At 38.7% G+C, this 22,182-nt stretch overlaps 1 protein-coding gene and 2 pseudogenes across 11 annotated transcripts in view; 1 reads left to right on the top strand and 2 right to left on the bottom strand.

Annotated features, from left to right (window-relative positions):
- Arhgap32 (Rho GTPase activating protein 32) overlaps positions 1-22,182 on the bottom strand; it is a 320,258-nt gene that overhangs the window by 101,327 nt on the left and 196,749 nt on the right. The window lies entirely within an intron of this gene.
- On the top strand, positions 5,967-7,563 carry LOC101722632 (histone-binding protein RBBP4 pseudogene; annotated as a pseudogene).
- LOC101722278 (ensconsin pseudogene) lies at positions 8,012-19,010 on the bottom strand (annotated as a pseudogene). The gene has a single exon (XR_015452412.1). The product of XR_015452412.1 is annotated as an ensconsin pseudogene (transcript).

Genomic DNA, 22,182 nt, shown 5'->3' with positions numbered 1-22,182 from the left:
CTGCGCCCAGCCCAGAGGAAAGGGCTTGTGGGCCACCTTCTGTCCCGCTCCTCCTGGCCCAGAGGAAGGGGCTCCTGAGCCACTATCCCATTGCTCCTGGACCAGAGGAAGAGGTTTCCCAGCCACCATCCCTCCGGCTGCTCCCAGCCCACAGGAAGGGGCTTTTGGGTCACCATCCCTACTGCTGCTCCCGACCCCTGTCCCACCTCACTCAGCTCAGAGGAGGTAATCCGTGCAGGCGCTAACAGACCCCCACCCCAGTCGAAATGAGAAAACATGTAAATAAGTCTCAAAACCAGACTTCCAGATCACCTACAGCAACTCCAAAGGGAAATGAGATGGAACACTCTGATACTCAACCACCTGGACCCACTGAACTGGCAACAAAAGGGGATCTGGAAAAAATGAAATCAGAAATAATTTCTCAGATAACAGGAGAAATTGTGCCCCTACTGCAAGACATGATTAATAAATCTAGAGAGGAGCTCAGGAACATGATGGAATCCCAACATAAGAAACAAATGGAATCCATAAAACAGATGCAAATAGATTTCCAGGACATGAAAAAGTCCACTGAAAGTCTACACAGCAGAATGAGCCAATGTGAGGACAGAATTTCACATATAGAAGATAAGATTGCAATTAGTGACCAGGAAAAGAAAAATTGCTTCAAAATTATAAAGGAACATGAGAAATCAATCCAGCAGCTGCTAGACGATGCAAAAAAGAATAACATAAGACTGATTGGAGTCAATGAAGAAACAGGAGAGAGTGGAGATGACATAAAAAACCTCTTCACAGAAATAATGGCAGAAAACTTCCCAAGCAGGGGTAAAAAGCTTGACATACAGATAAGTGAGGCATATAGGACTCCAAATAGCCTTGATCAAAAAAAATCTACACATAGGCATATAATTGTTAAGATTCCAGAAACACAACAGAAGAACAAAGTTCTCCAAGCAGTCAGAGAAAAGAAACAAATCACATACAAAGGAAAGCCCATCAGAATCACAGCAGACTTCTCAACACAAACCATCAAGGCAAGAAGAGCCTCGAGTGACATATTCCAAGCCCTAAAAGAAAACAGCCTCCAACCCAGATTGATGTACCCTGTAAAACTATCTTTCAAAATGGATGGAGAAATAAGATACTTTCATGACAAAGAGCACCTTGGGAACTTCGTGAATACCAAACCAGCACTCCAAAGAATTTTACACAATATCCGAGGAACAGACATTGAGGATCACAACCCCAGGAAGTAAAGCAGAATGAACTCATCTAGCATGACACGAAATTAAATGGAAAGGGGGAGAACCCAACAAAAAGAAAAAATCATGGCAATGACAAGTCAATACGTTTCAGTTATAACCATCAATGTTAATGGTCTCAATTCACCAATCAAAAGAAATAGACTGGCAGAATGGGTCAAGAAGCAAAATCCAACAATATGCTGCATACAAGAAACACACTTAATTCAAAAGGAAACTCATAGACTGAAAGTTAAAGGGCGGAAAACATTACTCCCTGCGACAGGAACCCGGAAAAAAGAGGGAGTAGCTATCCTCTTCGCCGATCAAGTCGATTTGAAACCAACACTGATTAAGAGAGACAAAGAAGGACATTACATCCGTGTAAAGGGAAGAATCCAAGAGGAAGAGAGGACAGTCATAAATATCTATGCACCAAACACTAGTACGCCCAACTATATAAAACAAATACTAATGGACATGAAAAGTCATATATGCACTAATACAATTGTAGTGGGGGACCTCAACAGCCCACTGTCACAAATAGATAGATCAACTAGACTAAAAATAAGTAATGAAATACTAGAACTCAATCAAACTCTTGAACAAATGAACTTAACAGATGTTTACAGAGTCTTGCACTCCACAAAATCAGAATACACATTCTTCTCAGCTGCACATGGGTCATTCTCCAAAATAGACCACATACTCACACATAGAACATGTTTAACTAAGTGCAAAGGAATTGAAGTTATCCCCTGTACATTATCAGACCATAGTGCAATGAAATAGGAGATCCATAGCAAAAGAAACTCAAAAAATTTCAAAAACACGTGGAAATTGAACAACACACTTCTGAATAACCAATGGGTCACAGAGGAAATTAAAGAAGAAAACAGACAGTTCCTTCAATTAAATGATAATGACAATACAACATATTGGAATCTATGGGACACAATGAAAGCTGTCTTACAAGGGAAATTCATAGCAGTGAATATGCATATTAGGAAAACAGAATGAGCCCAATTAAACAACCTGATGCTGCACCTCAAGCTTCTAGAAAAAGAAGAGCAGGGCAACCCCAAAGGTCATACAAGGGAGGAAATTATAAAGATCAGAGGAGAAATCAATGCAATGGAGACTAAGAGAACAATACAAAAAATCAATGAAGCCAAGAGTTGGTTCTTCAAAAGAATCAACAAAATTGACAAACCTTTAGCCAACCTTGTCAGAAAAAGGAAAGAAAAGGCCCAAATCCATGCAATTAGGAATGAAAAGGGTGAAATTACAACAGACCCAGAAGAAATTCAGAGGATCATCAATACCTACTTCCAGAACCTATACGCCAATAAGATGGACAACACAGAAGAAATGGACAGATTCCTAGATACACATGAATTACCAAAGTTGAACGAAGAAGACCTAAAAATAACAACCCAATATCAACCAATGAAATTGAAAATGTAATAAAAAACTTATCAACTAAGAAAAGCCCGGGCCCTCATGGCTTCACTGCTGAATTCTACAAGACATATAGACAGGAACTGCTGCCACTACTGTTTAAACTCTTCAGTGAAATTGAAAGGGAAGCAATACTCCCAAATTCATTCCTGAAAGCAAGCATCACCTTGATCCCCAAAGCAGAGAAAGACCCAACTGAAAAAGAGAACTATAGGCCAGTCTCACTAATGATCATAGATGCAAAAATCCTTAATAAGATAATGCCAAATAGAATGCAGAAGATCATCAAGAAGATCATACACCCTGATCAAGTGGGATTCATCCCAGGGATGCAGGGATGGTTCAATACACACAAATCAATCAATGTAATACACTATATCAATAGAGCCAAGGACAAAACCCATATGATTATCTCCACAGACGCAGAAAAAGCATTTGACAAAAGCCAACATGCATTTATGATAAAAACCTTACAAAAACTTGGAATAGATGGTGTCTACTTCAAACTGATAGACGCCATCTATGAAAAACCAACAGCCAATATCATACTAAATGGTCAAAAACTGAAATCCTTCACACGAAAATCAGGAACAAGACAAGGATGTCCACTATCACCACTCTTGTTCAATATAGTTCTGGAAACATTAGCCACGGCAATTAGACAAGAGAAAGAAATAAAAGGAATAAAGATAGGAAATGAAGAAGTCCAATTGTCATTATTTGCAGATGACATGATACTCTAGATAGAAGATCCCAAGAATGCCACGAAAAGTCTTCCAGACTTAATAACCAAATTCAGTAGAGTAGCTGGATACAATGTCAACACACAAAAATCAATAGCTTTCCTCTACATGAACAACAGACTCACTGAGACGGAAATAGGGCAAAAAATTCCTTTCACAATGGCATCCAAAAAACTGAAATACCTAGGAATCATCCTAACGAAAGAAATCAAAGACCTCTTCTCTGAAAACTATGGCACTCTGAAAAGAGAGATCGAAGATGATATCAGAAAATGGACAGACATCCCCTGCTCCTGGGTAGGAAGGATTAATAGAGTGAAAATGGCCATACTTCCAAAACTGCTATATAGATTTAATGCAATTTCAATTGAGATCCCAGCAGCATACTTCATAGACCTTGAGAAAACAATCCAAAAATTCATTTGGAACAAGAAGAGACCCAGAATAGCAAAAGCAATTCTAGGTAACAGGGACATGGCAGGGGGTATCACAATCCCCAACCTGCAACTATACTACAAAGCTACTGTGATAAAAACACCATGGTCCTGGCAAAGAAACAGACTTGAGGAACAGTGGAACAGATTAGAAGATGCAGAAACAATGCCAGACACACTCAGCCATCTCATCTTCGACAAAGGAGCCAAACACCCTCACTGGAGGAAAGATAGCCTCTTTAATAAATGGTGCTGGAAAAATTGGGCTTCAACTTGCCAAAGATTAAAACTAGACCTATATCTCTCACCATGCACTAAACTAAAATCAAAATGGATGAAAGATCTAAATAGTAAAATAGAAACTCTGAACCAGTTGGAACAGAGGTTAGGTAGAACCCTTGAAGACATCGGTGTAGGAAAAGCTTTTATGAACAAAACCTCAGTTGATGGTGAACTAGCACAAACAATCAACAAGTGGGATCTCTTCTTATTCAAAAGCTTCTGCACAGCAAGAGAAACCACCAGCAGTGTGAAGAGAAAACCCACAATGTGGGAAAAAAATCTTCACCTGCTCTTCCTCAGACAAAGGTCTACTATCTTGAATCTATAAAGAACTTAAAAAGACCTCTCAAATTTAAAGACCCAATCCAAAAATGGGCATCTGAAATGAACAGACATTTCTCAGACAAAGAAGTAGAAATAGCAAATAAATACATGAAAAAATGCTCAACATCACTTGTCATTCGAGAGATGCAAATGAAAACAATGCTGAGATTCCACTTCACTCCAGAAAGAATGGCTGCTATCATGAAATCAACCAATAACCAATGCTGGCGGGGCTGTGGGGAAAGAGGAACCCTGCTCCACTGCTGGTGGCAGTGTAGACTGGTGCAACCACTGTGGAAATCAGTATGGAGATACCCCAAAGGACTAGGACTGGAAGTCCCATTTGACCCCACTATTCCACTGCTGGGGATCTTCCCCAAAGAATTAAAAGAATCATACCACAGTGATATATATGCACCCATGTTCATAGCAGCACAGTTTGTGATAGCTAAAACTTGGAAACAGCCCAAATGCCCATCAACTGGAGACTGGATAAAGAAAATGTGCTTTTTTTATAAAATGGAGTACTACTCAGCCATAAAAAATGAGAAATTAGAGACATTTATAGCTAAGTGGATGCACATTGAGGGAATACTCTTAAGTGAAATAAATAGGACACACGTGTAAATACAGAATAGTTTCTCTGGTGTGAGAAACTGAAAGTGTAAATAAGGACGAAATGTATAATAGGTAATGTGAAATAGGAAGAAAAGGGGCAAAGGGGAAGGAAGTGGGAGGGCTAGAGGAAAGGATAGAAGGGAATGGGATTAATATGAGAAAATGGAAAAAAGAGGAACAAAATCTTGGTAAATAGGGAGGACTGGAGGAGTTGAAGGGAGGGCTGGGCAAGGGTGAAAAATAAGAACCAAGAGAGACTATGTAAAGGTGCAAATTTCCAATGATGAATGTCATTATGTTGTATACCTAAAACGTCCCAATTATTAGAATGAATAATCGATAATGTAAAATAGGAAGAAAAGGTCCAAAGGGGTAGGGGTAGTGGGAGGGGCAGGGGAAAGGAAAGAAGGGAAACGAAAAAATGATGAGAAATGGAAAAAATGATGAGAAATGGAAAAAATGGAAATAAAGTCTTTGTAAATAGGGAAGGGTGGAGGGCATGAAAGGAGGGCTAGGAATGGGGAAAAAATAAGAACCAAGATGCATTATGTAAAGGTACAATTCCCAATGAGAAATGTACTTGTGTTGTATACCTACAATGTACCAATAAAAGAATTTAATACAAAAAAAAAACAACAATAAGGCAAAAAAAAAAAAGAAATGACTATGTATTTTTAACTAACTGAACATGAAAATACAATTTATTCAAATTTGTGTGATGCAGTGAAAGCCATCATCTAAGTTTCTTTATAGCAAAAGTTACAGCATTGAATGCATATATTAAAAATAGAGGCCCATAGCCTCCCGGCCCCTCCCATGTCATTAGGCCCATGGGTCCTCCTGGCTCTCCTGCTGCCATGGCTGACAAGGAAGCAGCTTTTGACAACGCAGTGGAAGAACATGTGATCAATGAGGAGTACAAAATATGGAAAAGAACACACCTTTTCTTTACGATTTGGTGATGACTCATGCTTTAGAGTGGCCCAGCCTAACTGCACAGTTGCTTCCAGATGTAACCAGACCAGAAGGGAAAGATTTCAGCATTCATCAACTTGTCCTGGGCATACACACATTGGATGAACAAAACCACCTTGTGATAGCCAGTGTACAGCTCCCTAATGATGATGCCCAGTTTGATGCATCACACTATGACAGTGAGAAAGAATTTGGAGGTTTTGGCTCCATTAATGGGAAAATCGTAATAGAAATCAAGATCAACCATGAAGGAGAAGTAAACAGGGCCCGTTACATGCCCTAGAACCCTTGCATCATTGCAACAAAGACACCATCCAGTGATGTTCTTGTTTTTGACTATACAAAGCATCCTTCTAAACCAGACCCCTCTTGAGAATGCAACCCAGACTTGTGTCTCCGTGGACATCAGAAGGAAGGCTACGGGCTTTCTTGGAACCCAAATCTCAGTGGGCACTTACTTAGTGCTTCAGTTTACCATACCATCTGCTTATGGGACATCAGTGCTGTTCCAAAGGAAGGAAAGGTGGTGGATGCGAAGACCATCTTTACAGGCCATACAGCAGTAGTAGAAGATGTTTTCTGGCATCTGCTCCATGAATCTCTGTTTGGGTCAGTTGCTGATGACCAGAAAGTTATGATTTGAGATACTCGGTCAAACAACACTTCCAAACCAAGCCACTCAGTTGATGCTCACATTGCTGAAGTGAACTGCCTCTCTTTCAATCCTTATAGTGAATTCATTCTTGCCACAGGATCAGCTGACAAGACTGTTGCTTTGTGGGATCTAAGAAATCTGAAACTTAAATTGCATTCCTTTGAATCACATAAGGATGAAATATTCCAGGTTCAGTGGCCACCTCACAATGAGACTATTCTGGCTTCCAGTGGTACTGATTGCAGACTCAATGTCTGAGATTTAAGTAAAATTGGAGGACAGCAATCTCCAGAAGATGCAGAAGATGGCCCACCTGAGTTGTTGTTTATTCATGGTGGTCACACTGCCAAGATATCTGATTTTTCCTGGAATCCCAATGAACCTTAGGTGATTTGTTCTATATCAGAAGACAATATCATGCAAGTGTGGCAGATGGCAGAGAACATTTATAATGATGAAGACCCTGAAGGAGGTGTGGATCCAGAAGGACAAGGATCCTAGATATATCTGCACTCATGATTTTAGACTCCCCTTTTTTCCTCTCAACCCTGAGATTGATTAAACACTGGTTTTGAGACATATAGACTTTGTTCAGCTATCCCTCCACACCAGGTACCACCAATAATACTAGTGGCCCAAACAGTGGGTGTTATCTAAATATTAACTAGGGTACTTGATTCAGCAAAGCCACAGACTTATACTTAAATTTTCTTCAGGAATTTTCTATTAACAAACCCAGGTCTAAAGTAGCTACAGAAAGGGGAATATAATGTGTGATTATTTTTCTTCTTAAGATAAATCCCCAAGTTTTTCAGACTTGTTTCATAAAGGCTAAAGTGTAAGGAATAGAGTCAAGTGAGGTTAGGTGTCTGAGCCATGAAGTATAAGTACTGCAAGATGTCATTTTTATTTAGGAATTAGGGGAGAATCAAGTCATAGATTCCTACTCTAAATCTTCATACTTGACTTTCCAGGATGCACATCTTTCCTATGTAGATCAGTCTCCTCTTGGTTTATTCAGTTAAGTCAAAGCTACATGTTCCTCTTTCCCTATATATTTTTGCTTGTTAGTGTATTTCTTGAGCTGTTTTCATATTATTCCTTTCTTTTCTGTGAAATGGTTTCTGTTGTTGTTGTTTTAACTTGGGACCACCAAGTTGTAAAGAGGTATGTTGTTACCTGACAGTTGTCCCTCAGGTAGACTGTCAAGTTGAGAAGGGTGATTTGATAGCTTAAATTTGTTTTTAAAATTAAATTAATCCCTGATAAGAGTTGCTTTTTTTTTTTTTTTAAGAAGTTAGTCCTTGACCACTAGTTTAGTACCATCTCCATTTTAGGTGACCTGTTTCACTAGCAGGCCTGTTACTCTCCATGACTAACTATGCAAGTGCTTATAATGGAATAAATTGCTTTTCTACATAAAAATAAAAAAATAAAAAAAATAGAAAGCTTTAAAATCAGCCATCTGAGCTTCACCTAAGGAAACTAGAAGAAAAAGAGCATATTAAATTCAAAGTAAGCAGAAAATAATAGTAAAAATTAGAACATAAATCAGTAAAATTGAAAACAGAAAATCACTAAATAAAATTAACAAAAAAGCTGATTCTTTAAAACTAACAACAACAAAAAACTATAAGCATCTACCCAAGTTAACTAAAAAAGAGAAGAGAAACAAATTACTAATATCAGAAATAAAAGAATGCATAACTACAGCTCATATGGACATTAAAAGAAAAATAAAACAATATTATGAACAAGTCTATGCCTATAAATCTGGTAAGAAAAAAAAAATCTGATAAGAGATGAAATGGACAAATTCTTTGAAAGCCCCAACTGACTAAAATTCACACAAGAAATAATCCTAATAGGCCTATATCCATTTAAGAAATTAAATCGACAATAGACTTCCAAACAGAAAGCAACAGGTGATGTAAATTCTACCAAGTATCTAAGAAGGAAATTTTACCAACTGCCTACAATCTCTTCCAGAAGATAAAAGGAAAGGGAATAAATACTTCCTTACTCTGCAAGGTTACCAAAATTCCAATATCAGACTGATAAATAAAACTGTTATCCAAAATATTCAGAGAACTTTTCTAACAGTAAAAAAATGAACAACATGATTTTTAAAATGCAAAAAATCTGAACAGACATCTCAGGAAAGAAGACATACAGATGAAAAACTTTTTAATATCCTAGCAGGGAACTGCAAGTTAAAATAATGAGACACCTTTTAGAATGGTCAAACTCCAAAACACTGACAACAAATACTGGCAAGGATGTGGAGTGGCAGGAGTTCTCATTCATTTCTGGGTGGGAAAGCAAAATGTCACAGCTAATTTGGAAGACAATTTGGCAGCTTCTTACAAAACTGAAGGTACTCTTACCATGCAAACCTGCAGTCATGCTCCTGCGTATTAACCCAAATGAACTGAAAATTTACATCTATAAGAATTCCCGCACACAAATAATAATAGCAGCTTTACTCATGATTGCCAAAACCTGGAAGCAAGATGTCCTTCAGCAGGTAAATAAACTGATACAACTAGAGAGTGAAATGTTAGTGCTAAAAAGAAATGAACACTAAGCCATGAAATGACAGGAAGAAATCTTAAATGAATATTACTATGTGAAGGAAGCCCATGTGAAAAAGCTACATACTACATGATTCCAACCATGTGACATTCTAGAAAAAACAAAAAAGTGGAGACAATAAATGATCAGTGATTGCCAAGGGTTTGTGGGGAGGGATGGATGAACCCGACAGAGCCGAAGAATCTTAGGGCTGGAATACTTTTCTCTTTTTTTTTTTGTACCGGGGATTGAACTCAGGACCTTGTACTTGCAAGGCAGCGGCAGCACCACTGAACTAAATCCCCGGCCCTGGAAGGAATACTTTTCTGCACAATGATAGAATCATGTCATTACACATTTGTCCAGACCCCTGGAACATACAACACCAAGAATGAACTGTAATGTAAACTCTAAACTTCTGATAATGATTGTCACTGTAGGTTCATTAATTCCAACAAATGTGCCTCTGTGATGCGGGTGGCATTTGTCAGGACATGGAGAACACTGGAACTCTGTACATTTTGCTCAATTTTGCTGCAAATTAAAATTAAAATTGCTCCAAAAGTAAATTTAATTGAATTTTTAGAAAGTAAATTACCTTCCCTCTTATTTAAGCACCTTTACTCAAAGAAGAAATATGAACAACAAACCTTATAAACATCTTCAGAACTTCAAAAAATACAGGCTGGGAACTGGATTTCAAAATGTGTTCCCTTACCTATCCATGAATGGAATTCTTTCAACTTCTTAAAAATATTCTCATGCCAGCAAAAACTGTGTTCTTTTACATGAATTTTCATTTATGAAATTAAAACCTTAACATGTAATTTGCAAATCATCTAAACTATGTTACATTTACTGAGGAAAAATTAAAAAATATATTTGTAGCAGACATGAAGTATAAATTCTAATTTCAAATATAAAAATATAGCTTTGATCATCTAATTTCCAAACAGCCTGAATAAACTAGATGATCACAGTTTTTTAGAAGTTCAATAACTTATAAAGGAATGAAACTCTTCATTATATTCATCAGCCTTAATTTCAATTTGCTACTAATTTTTAATCTTAATTATTAACACCAAGTAATTACTTCCATTTAAGAATGACAAATATCAGTAATTTTTGTTTTTAACAAGGACAAGGAATAAAAATGAGATAAAAGGAAATATCTGGAATCCTTTCTGAAAACAGTCTTTGTCTCTGACCCAGGATGTCCTTTTGCCTTGGAAAGTTATCTGAGAAATAACTGCTGCTATTGATTACTTTTTAAATGTACAAAGGTCAGTGAAGAAGAGAAAAGAGACATGACCTAAATCTCAGCTTGGCCTATCCTAAATAGAGTACTTTATGTAAATAACTCAACTGCTCTAAGCAACAGTTTACTCATCTGTGAAATGGGAATAACAACACCTACAATTCGTACAAGCATTATGCAGTTTAAATAGGAATGATGCCAATTAGCCTAAATATTTTGTTCACACACAGAAGATCTACAAATTCTAATATTCATGTGATGGCTGTAGTAACAGTGTTTTCTAAATGGACTGAGCTGAGAAGGAGATATTTAATACAGAGGAATACATTTCTGATGATGGAATTGCAAGCACGGGAACATCAGAGTGCAAAAGATAGTTTGAGGCAGGGAGCCATTCTCTTGAAACAAACTGTTTACCCCACCTACCGTGACATGAAGGAACCTTGAGATCACTGTGTTATATAAAACATTTGCTCTTCAGAAAAATAAACTCTTAAATGCTGGTGAATTTGGATTAAAATACAAAGGAATTTAATACCCTCCAACTTCAACAGAAACAATATCAACTCAATACCACTGACATTATATTCATAAAGGTTTTGTTCTATGTAGTGAGCTTAATATAATTAGTGTTAGAATTTATCTAATTTTGGTCTTTGAAAATTGAATTCTCAACATTAGAAAGTGTTCATTAATATGTTTGTGGTTTATAGTGCCTACGTTCACTTTAGGTGTTTGATGCACACATAGCACACCTCCGTCACTGTTACTCTCCTTGCCACTCCTCCCCTCCCCATTCTCCCTCTTTTCCCAGATCCTCTTCCCAGCTCTGCAGTCTACCTTCCTGTTTATTGACATGGCTCTTTTGTTTTGTTCTTTATGTTGTGTTTTGAATCTGTTACATTAGAGAAACCATGCAATACATTAACCTTTTGTGACTGACTTAATTCACTTAGTACTATGGTCTCAAGGTCCATCTATTTTCCTACATATGACTCAAATTTGTCCTTCTTTATGAGTATTATGCACCACTGTGCATATATGGCAAATTTTCTTTACATTCATCTGTTGATGGGAATAAAGGCCACTTCCATGATTTAGATATTGTGAGTTTGCTGCTGTAACATGGGTGTGCATGTATCACTGTGGTATAATTTTAACTCTTTGGGGATGATAACCCATGCGAGGTATAGTTGGGTGAAATGGAATTTCTAGTTTGTTGAGAAATCTCCATGCTGACTTTAAAGTGGGTATACTAGTTTACATTCCCACCAATAATGCAGAAGCGTTCCCTATTTCCCACATTCTTGCCACTATCTATTATTTTTTTGAGACCTTGATGATAGCCATGTACTCTTACTGTAGTATGGTAAAATCTCAGTGTTGTTTCTATTTCTCTAATGGCCAAAGATAATAACCACTTTTTCAGGTATTTATTGGCCATTTTTATTTCTTCTGAGAAGTTTCTATTCAATTCAGTTGCACTTTTATCCAAGTCTTTTACTATTAGAGGTCTAATTTTCTGAGCTATTCATATATTCTAAATATTAGTTTTCTGTTCAAGGAGTAGCTGGCAAAAAAATTCTTTTCCATTCTGTAGTTTGTTCACTCTGTTGTTTCCTTTGCTACGTGGAAGCTTTTTAATTTGCTATAATCCCATTTGTTGCCTCTTGATATTATTTCTTGGGCAACTGGGGTTCTGTTCAGGAAGCCTTTGCCTCTACCTATGCCTTCAGGAGTTTTACCATTTTTTTTCTTCCAGCATGTTAAGTGTTTCTGTTTAGTATTTAGATCTTTAATCAATTTTGATTTGACTTTAGTCCAGACTAAGAGATATAGATCAAGATTCATTCTTCTGTTTGTGCATAAACACTATTCCCAGCTATCTTTCCTCTAGTGAATGATTAGCCCTTTTGTTGAAAAGCACATAGCTAAAGGTAGTTGGGATTTTTTCTGCATCATCTATTCTATTCCACTGGTCATTATGTCTGCTTTTGTGCCAGTACCATGCTTTTTCTTTTTAACTAGTGTAGCTTTGTAGTGTAATCTGAAGTCTGGGATTAAAATGCCTCCTGTCCTGCTTTGGATATTCTGGGAATTCTTCTGATCTCATATAAATTCTAGAATTATTTTTTTTCTAGTTGTGTGATAAAAGCTGGTGGTATTTTGATGGGGATTAGAGTAAATCTATATATCATTTTTGGTATTATGGCAATTTTTTTTTTTTGGTACTAGGGATCAAACTCAGGTCCTTGCTCTTGCGCTTGCGCAGCAGGCAGCGAAACCACTGAGCTAAATCCCCAGCCCAGTATTATGGCAATTTTTGACAATATTAATTCTGCCTATCCAAAAACAAAAGACATCTTTCCATTTTCTAATATCCTCGTCAGTCTCTTTTTTCAGAGCAATATAGTTTTCTTTATAGAGGTATTTTACTGCTTTGGTTAGGTAAATTCTTAGATGTTTAATTTTTTTGGAAGCTACTATAAACGAGATTGTTTTCCTGCTTTCTTTCTCAAGTGGATTGCTTCATTCTTGGTGTGCAGGCACACTACTGATTTTGGGGTGTTTATTTTATATCCCACCACTTTGCTGAATTTATCAGTTCTAAGGATCTTTTAGTGGAGTTTTTTTTTAAAGATCATGTCATCTGCAAATAAAGATATTCTGATTTCTTCACTTCCTATTAGAATCTATTTTATTTCTTTTTCTTGCCTAATTGCTCTGGCTAAAGTTGCACGTACTATACTGAAGAGGAGTGGTAATAGTGGACTTCCTAGTGGTGTTCCTGATTTTAGTGAGAAAGCTTTCAGCTTTTTCCTATTTAGTATGATGCTAACAGTGGGTTTGTCATCAATGGCTTTTTACCAATCTAAGGTTCTTTAGATCAGTTGTTGTCAAGCATTTTATCATGAATGGATGTTGGATCTGGCCAAATACTTTCTCTGCATCTATTGCAATTATCATGTCATTTTTATCCTTGCTTCTATTTATGTGAAATATTACATTTATTGATTTACATATGTTGAACCACCCTGTCATCTCTGGGATGAAACCAATTTGGTCATGATATTTAATCTTTTGAATGACTTCTTGTATTCTATTTGCAAGTACAGTATCTTGTTGAGGATTTTTGCATTTATGTTCATTAACACGTTCCCACTGGCTTGAACCACCAGTGGTACATGTATGACTGGCCCACTGAGCAGTCCTGATGGGCCAGTCATGGATGTATGGCCCCACTGGGAATGTATCAAGGAAAGTGGTCTGTTCTTTTTCTTTAGGTCCTTGTCCACTTTGGTATTGCAATGCCAGCTTCAAGCAATGAGTGGGGCAGTTGTTGTGGCTTGTGTCTAGATGCGCCCCCCCCACAAGCCTCATGCAGTCTTTTTCAAAGGTAGCTAAATCTGGAATGTGTGATGCTAGAATTAAGGGCGTATGATTACTAAACCATACATGTGAGTGACTGGTTTAGGACTGCACTACCTGGTAGTCTGAATAGGATAAAAGAAGCAGAAAGACAGTGTTAAAGTCCCTTGTTGCTTTTGCTACCTTGTACATGCCATATTGTTTCTCCCCTGTGATACTTGTTTGCCATCCTTGACTTGGAGCCAGACGATTAACCTCTACAAACAGTGAGCTAAATAAACCCCTTCCTCTTTAACTTTGGGTGTCGGGCATTTTGTCTTAGCAACAAGAGAAAAGTAACTAACACAGCAGCGTTCCTTCCCTTTCAATTTCATGGAAGTGTTTGAAGAATACTGGCATTAATTCTTGTCTGAAGTTCCTGTAAAATTCAGTGGTGAATCCAAAGGCTGAACTTTTCTTTGTTGGTAGGGTGTTTATTACCAAGTCAATTTCATTGTATACTATTGGATTAGTCAGAGTTTTTTGGCTCAGTTTTGGTAACTCTTATGTGTCAAGAACTCTACCCATTTCTTCTAGATTCTCCAATTTACTGGAATGCAGGTCTTTTAAGTAATTACTTAAAATACTCTGGATTTGGTCGTGTCCATTGTGATTTCATCTTTGTCATTTCTAATTGTGTTGATAAATACTTAATCTTTTCAAAGAGTAAACTCTTTGATTCCTTACTTCTTTATATTTTTTAACTCTCAATTTCATTAATTTTCACTCCAATCTTTATAATGTCCTTCCTTGTACCAGTTTTGGATTTGGACTTCTGTTGCTTTTCTAGGGCTTTGAAATGCATCATTAGGTTATTTATTTGGAATCAATCTGCTTTTCTAATGTGGGCATTCACAGCTATTAACTTCCTTTTTAGGAATGCTTTCATTCTGTCCCATAGGTTCTGGTTTGTTGCACTGCCATTATTGTTTGATTCTAGGAATTTGTGTAATTTCTTCCTTGATTTCTTCTGTAACCCATTGATTATTAAAGGGTATATTGTTTAACCTTCAGATGTTTACATAATTTCTATGACTTCTTTTGTTACTGGTTTCTACTTTCATTGCACTACAATGTGATAATATGCATGAGACCATTTCAAGGCTTTTGTATATAGGTAAGTGTGCTTTATGGCCTAAAATATGTTCTATTTTGGAGAAACTTTCCTGTGCTGCTGAGAATAAAAATGTATTCTCTACTGTTGTTGGGGAAAACAGTCCTGTAGCTATCTATTAAGTCCAATTGTTCAAAGATGTGATTCAATTCTGATATTTCTTTGCTGATTTTTTGTTTAGTTGACCTGTACTGAAGTCCTGCTATGATCGTGTTGATGTCTATCCTGTGCTTTTTTTTAAAATTTCCAGTACTATTTGTTTTATGAAGTTGGGTGTCCTGGAATTCGGTGCATAAATAACTTCTTTGTCTCTTCTGGTCAGATTTCACTGAAATCCACTTTGTCTGACAGAATAGCTAGTCTAGCTTGCTTTCTGGTCCTGCTGCATGGAGGGTTGCTTTCTATCCTGTGATTTTCAGAATATGTGCTTTTGTTATGGATGAAATGTGTCTCATATGTAAATACAGTAGGCTTGTTTTATTTTTTTTGAACAGAATTTTTTAATACAATGACTATGTATACACAGACAACTGAGAATAAGGGAAAAAATCCAGATTAATATCTTCTGACAAATTAAAATTGTTGCTAAAGATCATATGATTAGATTTAAAAGAAACAGTCCAATAAGATGAATAGTGTCTCATTCAATCTAGTTGCTTACCCAATCCCTCTTTTAACAAAACTAACACATTATACGGGTATAAATTTATCTTTTCTAAACATTCCACATAAAAACAGGTGTTCCCTCAGTGTTCCCTCTTTCTACATTTAGTCATGAGTGGTCTCTTACATGGGAAAATAAAATTAAATTTATATTAGCAAACCGAAGTGCAAGTTTGTGCAGCTAGGTTGGGCAGCAAAACTGAAGAATAACCATGAAAAGTGAAAAGCTGACGGCTGCCACGCGTGGCGCGAGTATACCCTGGAGGCCCTCATCCCATTATCACCCAGTCCAGATCCCATCATATTTTCATTGCTCTGAAAAGAGCAAAACGAAATCCTTCTTTTATTTAAAGAAACATGAACCACCACCACCCCTGCTCCATATAAGTCCCCACCATCATCGGGGATAGCAGCAACATACAAATGTCAGAAGTAGCCCTGAATCACCAGTAACAATTCTCTCACAGTAATGTCAGAAGCAATGCATCTCATAAAGCAAATGTGCAGCACTGTCACACTGTTCTAATTTATTTGATTTGTTTGGAAAAACTTTATAAATACATTATTTAAGAGGAGAGTAAATTCTTGCTTTGAAAAAATAATTTTTTTCACATTTTAAAACTTGTTAGCTTTTGTAAAAGTAACTGCAAGAAGAATATGATAGCTGGGTTCGCAGAATGTCTATGTACAAGTTGCATTTACAAGAACCTGGTAGTCTGCCTTTAATTTGCCTCTATAATTAGAGCTTTTTGCAACAGTATTTAAACAAACAGGTTTAAATACCTCGCTATTCACTCTATTTGTAGAGAAAAGAGATACTTATTTTTCAAGTATTACATTGTAAAAGGTAATTTTTTTTGCCAATTTTATAAGTTAAGCTTCTAAGAACAAAATATCTCTGTGAAAAAATCATGCTTAGTTAGCCCATTTCTTTTAGAGTCAAATGTTCTTGTCTTTTAAAGAATGCAGAAAAATATCGATTTGCTAAGAAGTAATACACTAGAAAAAGCCATTTTAAAGTACTAAAAAATAAGGAGGATTTATTTCTTTCTGTTGGGAAAATTATTAGAAAAGCTATCCAGTCTGTTGTCATTAGCTGGTTTTAATAAAGTCTTTTCAAAGTGATGGTCAAGCAATCTTTAGAAAACTGGAGGAGGGAATGCTCCTTTGTGGCATGAAAGGAATTCCATCAATTGTAGAAACTCTTACTCATTATCTGCTTTGGTGCATCAGAAGAAATGCTCATATAACTTCTGAGGTCTGTTTTGTTTGGACACCAACTACCCGAGGTAGAGGCCCATGCGTCCCTTCTTCATCGAAGGCCAAAATTGGAGTCAAAGGAATTTCTGGGCTCTCACTGTTGATGACATCTAATCTTGATGGCTTAGATCCAACGGGTAAGGTTGTACTTTCTTCAAAAGTTTCATTCTCCACAGATACTCTGTTTTCATTTGGTTTTCCAAATTAGGAGCACTCTCCACGGTCACTTTCGGTTGGTGTGAAGTGACCACATGTGGGCTAGTACCTGGATCTCCACTTCCTGGCGAGTTTAATCATACACGGAAGTGTAGCTGCCTCTGTTGCTCCAGGGAGAGCTCCCTTGGCTATGTCACCATTTCTCTGGTCCACGGTTTTCTTCTCTGGAGCTTCTGTCCTCTTGGTTCTCTTCATAATCTCCTCAAGCCACTTCTTCCTCTCCAGACGCTCCTGCTCTTCTCTCTGGAAGTGTCCCTCTCTTTCCTGCCGGACCCTCTCTGCTTCCTCACAAACCCCGGCTGCTTCTTCCTTCTGCTTCTGGGACTACTTGGTCTCTACGTGCTCCCGCTCCAGGCGTAGCTGCTCCTCCTCCTCCTGGGTTTGCTTGGCCTGCAGCCTGTGGGCCTCCTCCTCCCAGTGGGCTCGCTCATCAGCCACCCTTTGAGCCAATTCCTCTTTCTTCTGTCTTTCCAGCTCTTCCTTCTCCCTCCTCTCTCTATCCTCCTTCTCTCTCTGCTATTCAGCCAGCAGCCGTGTGGCCTCTTCTGAGTCCCTGGTGCCTGTGGAGGCCTTGGGAGCAGCACTGGCAGTCAGGGGATGGTGTGGTGGGGACAGAGGCTGGCGCTAGGAGCGAGGCTGGAGCCTGTGCTGGAGCAGCTGTGTCAGCTTAGGGCTTGACAGCCATCACCTCCTAGACTTTGGCTTCTGCTACCTTCACTAAAGGCTCTCTGCCCCTCAGTGAGGGCTCGCTGGCAACACTCTGAGGCTTCTTCTCAGGGTCTTTCTTCTCAGGTTCCACTCTGGCTTCTTTCTTGCCAGGGCAGATGTTGCCAGGGGATGGGGGCCGGGCCTGAGCTGGGGCAGCCTTGACCGAGCCAGGAGGTAAGGAAGACGCAGGTTGGGGTGTGCGGGGCAAGTGCGGAAAAGACTTGGATGGGAACCAGAATCTGGAGGAAGATGGAGATCTTGCTTTGGGATTAGCTGGAGATAGAGCCCTTCATATGCCAGATATGAGGTGGAAGTGTACATTTTCTGTCTCTTTTATGGCCCATGGTGCCATGAACAGTCCTCCTGTGTGAAGAGCCCTCTGGCGGTGTTACAAAGAGTTTTGGTCCACCCACTGTATTTCTAGAGTGTGCAGCTTTGCAGGACATGATGATGGGGCTGCAAGATGCTGCATCTCCAGACAAGGCAGCTGTGTTTTTACTTCTGGCCAGGAACAAATGTGTGGGCGTCAGGAGTCTGTTAACAACAGTGCTCTTCCAGGGGCTGAGCTGCAGGTGGGGAGCTCTTTCTGGAGAATTTAGCAAAGTTGCAGATGAGGAGAGCCGCTTGCTAATGATGGGATCAACATGTTCCGAAAGATTGGTGGAAACTGATCGCCTGTCTGGATCTGAGCTGTGGATGCTGGGACTCCCATGGAGAGGGCCTCCCCAGGACCACTGGTTGTACTTCTATCTGGGTTTCTGGCTCCTTTCCATTGTAAGTCGGACAACAGCTTCAAGGCGTTCCTTGACCTCCTCTAGCCTCTGCCTTGGCTTCTCCTCCACTGCAGCCCTCCTCCGTTTCTCCTTCAGCCGCTGCTCCTCCAGCCTCTTCTTCCGCTCTTCCAGGTGTTTCTCATAGTGCAGCCTGGTTCGCTCTTCTCTTTCTAGCCAGACAATTTCTCCTGCAGCTAAATGCTTGTCCTGTTCCTCACGTCGTTCTCGGGCCCGCCGCTGCCGGTCATCAACCCGTAGCACAGGTGGAGGGTCTGGTTTATTTCCTGAGCGGCTGCTATTTTGTCCTGAAATTGTAGCAGAAGGGCGGTTGGAGGCAGTTTTCTTGCACTTTATAGCCATCAGGCACTGTTTCACTCTGCTCAGCGCCATCGCTGCCGCTCGCAGCTCCACCGTAGTGCTCTGATGACATGCACGAGAGCCTCTCCACCCTCTTCCTTGCTTCGCCTCGCTACCGCCTGGCCCTGCCTCCCTCCTTGGTCCTGGCCCGCGGCGCACACCCAGCAGGCTTGTTTTTTTATCAATTTGTCAATCTGTGTATTTTGATTAAGGAATTAAGATCATTTAAATTCAGAATTAATACTGAAAGGAACTAATTCCTTCCATTGCATTATTTTTTGTTGTTCATTTATTTTCTTCTTTTGCTCAGCTGCTTACCCTGCTTCATATATTAATTCCTTTAGGCTCTTTAGTGTTGTTGGCCTCAGAGTCTCTGTCTAGGAATTGAGTACTTTTTGTAATGCTGCTTTGGGGGGCTATGAATCTGTTAAGGTGCTCTTTTGTCATGGAAAGTTCTTATTTCTCCATCAATTTTGAAACAGAGTTTAGTAGAATATATTAATCTCTGGTTGAAAGGTATTTTCTTTTAGGGCTTAAAATACTTCACTCCAAACTCTCTTGGCCTTTAAGATTTGTTTTGAGATATGTGCTGTAATTCTCATAGGCTTATCTATGTAAGTTACTTATTGATTTTCTCTAAAAGCTTTTAAAATTCTGTCCTTGCATTAGACTTTTGATTTTAACTATGATGTGGCATGGAGTTCTTTTCTGACCATCATTATTTGGGTTTCTATATATCTTGTTTACCTAGAAGTTCAATTCTTTCCCTAAACTTGGAAAATTTTTTGTTATGACTTTGGTAAATTTTTTATACCTTTTGTGTTATCTTCTGATTTTTCTTTAACTCCTATTATGGCAGACCACCCTATTGATTTTGCTCAAAGCAGGCTGTAAGCAGTGCAGGCTATAAAGAGTTAACCCCACAAATGGCTTGTTTTAAGAAGTGAGTCTGACTGAAGTCTATGTGACTTATTAGAGTACTGCGGATGGTGTGCATGCTTGCACAACCTCTCTGCCAATGGCCACAGCAGAGGCCAGAGAAATGGCCCCTGAAGCTGTGGGGCTTAATATGAGATAATACAGCAACTGAGGTCAGGGTGACATCCACCCAAATTCTGTTCCCAGAAATTAAACCTTCTTAACTGAAAAGACAGGTTCATTGTTAACCACAACCTATATCTGATCTGTCCTGTTTCTAACACAAGAATGCTTTGTGCCTTGTTTTACAAGCCTTGCCTGTGTCAGCAACTTACTTCTAGCAACCACACCAGCCCCCTCACCAATTTTTAACAATGATTGTGTCACCAATAAATATCAGCAGTTCTGGTTGATCAGGGTCTTTGCTGCATGTTCAGCACCCCCCCCCCCAATTCTGTCTCCATAGCACTGAGCAGGAGATCAGGATCCTATGCAGGGACTCTGTGATACTATCATTCTTAGGTTCGTTCTCCTTGAGTCATCTAAGTGCTGCTGGATCGAGTTTCTAGTCTCTCTCTGTTTCTAAGGAATGTCTGAGTATATGGTCTCCTCCATCAACCTTATGTTCTAATCATGGTACTTTTTTCTCACATTGGTCATTTCTGCTCCCATACTTTCAACAGAATTTTTTATATCTTGGATTTTTGTTTGATATCTTTTCATGGACTCTTATTCTTCATCAAAATGGTCATGCATGTTTCATATCAAGGTAATCTGCCCAATATTTTACTTGTGTCTTCTTTAAGCTCACTGAACATTTCATCAATTAAGTCCTTTATTGAATTACATCACCCATGTGCCTGTTGAACATCTTATTGATCTGGTTTTGTTGTTGCTGCTGCTGTTGTTGTTGTTTCTTCTTTATCTGTTCATATGTTTCAGCCATTTGGTTTTTGAGTCCCTGATGCTGCCCATGGGATCAGCTTTTGGGGAACTGAATTTTTGGAGGCATCTTGTTGCCTTGTTTTCTCATGTTTCTATTTTTTGTTTTGTGGGTTGAAGATCAATTAGAGTAGAAAATTTCTGTCACTAGTATGGAGATCTCTTTAGTAAGTGCATGCTTCCCAATGATATGATCTTGGCTTTGATTATATTTGGGGATTTATACACCTCCTCAACCTACTCAGCAGAAGGGGTCACACCCAGTTGCTGAGTTGCAAGGGACAGAACCACTACCTGTTAAGTCAGCATCTGCAAAGCCAATCATATATCAATTGTGTACATTAAAATATGTTTTAACAATTTCACCTTTTTTCAGTGAACCATAAAGACTGTGATATAATATTATTGACAGGTAGGCTAGGATGTGGGGAATGAAGCAAAAAAATGAAGAGGAAAAGGGAGATACCAGAAAGAAAATGAGAAAAACAAGAGATAGGAACTAGTTGCAAAGTGAGAAGGAAAGAAAAGTAATCAAACTGCTGATATTTTTATAACTAGAGTGGAGGGCTAGTGGAGAGGAGGTTTAAGAGAATATTTGTGGGAGCAGAAGGGATTCAGAAAGAGGGAAGTGTAACTGGACATTGAAGAAAGCTGTGAGAAGGGTAGAACCTGTTACTATGCTGATATTAAGCTTTTATAGTGTTATTAAGTGTTTTATAGTGTTATTATTTTAATCCTCTAGACAAAATTTTGGTGAAATTTATCCTTACGTGTTCAAGAAAGGTACTATTTGGATTAAAGCACCGGTTAATTTTCCTCTCTTTTTTTGTATATACAGAACACTGGCATATACAGTATATATATGCCAATTAAAAGAAAGGAGAAAAGGAAAATAAGAGGAAAAACAACCTACACAGTTACAAAAAGCACAAAATTAAACCATTTTCTCAGTCCTATTTATACTGCAGTCTTGTATTTGACTAGAGAGCTCTTCCCCTAAACTCACAAACAGGGAAGCTCTGACTTGCAGTGGGAGTATGGACAGAGTGCAGAATCTACATCTCTCCTGCACCTCTGCACTCCAAAGAGCATCACTGTGCCCACAAGGTGCCTTTTTTCCTCCCCTTCTCAGTCCACAGCCTACTCCTGCAACTCACTGTGCCAGCCCCTCCTATGATTTATTTAACGCCTGCCAGTTCCAAGAAGGGGGTTAGGGGTCCAAATGGATCTTTGAGCCTGCCTCCCCTCTTTC

The sequence above is a fragment of the Heterocephalus glaber genome, unplaced genomic scaffold, assembly GCF_053883595.1.
Source record: "Heterocephalus glaber isolate CG9 unplaced genomic scaffold, H.glaber_assembly_v1.0 deba00001446, whole genome shotgun sequence".
Taxonomy (NCBI): domain Eukaryota; kingdom Metazoa; phylum Chordata; class Mammalia; order Rodentia; family Bathyergidae; genus Heterocephalus; species Heterocephalus glaber.
The sequence above is the reverse complement of the archived record's forward strand: the minus strand, read 5'-3'. Positions and strand labels throughout refer to the sequence as shown.